Raw genomic sequence first — 1,914 nt, forward strand, 5'->3', positions numbered from 1 at the left:
CTACCAGGTCGCTCTTTTTTGCCTGGTGATGCAGTGAGTAACGATGTAAATATATACGCTGCTTTATTTCATCTATCTGAAAAAAAACCCATACTTTCCGCACTGCGAGCTGGAGAGCAGAAGGTAATTACAGTGTTGTTTGACCAGATGGTGTGTCCTCTGTTTATATTTCTTTCAATTATAGCGTTCTGGGTCATCCTGAAAGGAAAGCCGCGTGCTATTTCACGCGAGGTCATGCCCTCAATTTTTCGCTGAATTTCTCGAACCCAATGGAACTCAGGGCATGAAAGAAAGAGTGGCGATAGAAACGTTCGGGCTGCCTATCGGCTCTTCCACAGAAAAAACGGTATCCTAAAAGTTCTGTGTTTAAATACCTAACAAACACGCACATATCGGTTTTATAAACCACCCGTGATAATTCATGCGTCAGGAACTGTGAAAATCTTGGAAACTCTGAAGTTGGTATCACTAATAACCATTCCAAGGTTCCAGAAATTACCAAGGCATAAGATTTATAAGTCACGCATAAACCTTTCTGAGAGGCTCTGCGCACAGACTATCGAATGACCAGGAAATAGATACGAGTAGTTGCTGTTTGTAAAACTGATAGCCATGGCGTCAATAACATTTTCTCCATTGCTGGCAAACAATTCGTGAAAAATTTGGGACAGAATTCATTTTTGTGAACTGCTTCCCTTTAGTATCCTAATAAGTTTTTTTTTCCACTTAGCAGAATAACTTCAGCTTAAACTACTCATGTGAAGCCCAACACTCTTGTTTCAGACACTATTTCTAGCTGAACTCGTCGGTGTTTTGTGGTAAACTGCAGATTTATTTCCAACAGCCCAGCTGTTTAGTAGTCCTTTATCCGTCCATAGCAAAAACGCCTCCCTATAGTACGAGCTGTGCAGTGGATATTGAACGGCATAAGTCACTAAGCCCAACACGAGCGCCTGACGATATCCGCGCTTCAAGGCGAGCCGAGAAGGTGATTCGGAGGCATATGAACAAGCTCGCCAAGAGTGAGTGGGAATCCTTCTGCTCCAAGCTGGACCCCCGGAAGCCGCTCTCCAGAATAAGTCACCTGCTAAGAAGTTTGCAAACCCCACAAACTCAACTGCACACCTTAAAATCCATCTCACTCAGCACGAACACCCGTAACCTCCAACTCGCCTTCGCCTTCTGCAGAACAATTACTGCAGCGCCAGCAACTGTTGTTCTGCCACGCTTTCCCCGCAGCGAGGCATAATCAGGCCCGGTGTCTCCGATGGACGAGTCAATCTCCATGTCTCAGTTGCTGGCTGCACTATCTTCTGTCAAGAAATCCAGCTGCCCAAGCCCGGATGACATCACCTTCAGAACCCTTTCGCATTTAGGTGAAAAGGAAAAAAGTTTCCTCCTGCATGCTTTCAATCTGTTGTGAGAAACTGGTCGTCTAGAACCGAGGTGGAAACACGCTCGCCTTGTCCCAGTGCTAAAGCCAGGTAAAGCTCCCAACGCCATCGAGTCCTACCGACCTATAGCGCTCCTGATCTCGGGAACTTGTTAGAAAATATGGTGCTGTTCCGCTTGGACTGGGATTTCACCATCCGAGATATATCATCATCATCATCATAATAATAATCATCATCATCATCATTACCAGCCTTTCTACGCCCACTGCAGGGCAAAAGCTTCTTCCATTATTCATAAATTACCCCGCTCCTCTGCTAACTGCGACCAATTTATCCCCGCAAACTGCTTGATCTCATCTCCCCATCTAACTTTCCGCCACCCCGTACAACCCTTGCGTTTTCTAGGGATCCACTCTGTTACCCTTAATGACCAACGGTTATCTTGCCTTCGCAGTACATGCCCTTACCACGTCCATTTCTTCTTCTTAATATCTACTAATATGTCCTTAGCACGTGCTTC

Source organism: Haemaphysalis longicornis, unplaced genomic scaffold (genome assembly GCF_048455015.1).
Source record: "Haemaphysalis longicornis isolate Haplotype H1 unplaced genomic scaffold, Haemaphysalis longicornis Haplotype H1 scaffold_7, whole genome shotgun sequence".
Classification (NCBI taxonomy): Eukaryota; Metazoa; Arthropoda; class Arachnida; order Ixodida; family Ixodidae; genus Haemaphysalis; species Haemaphysalis longicornis.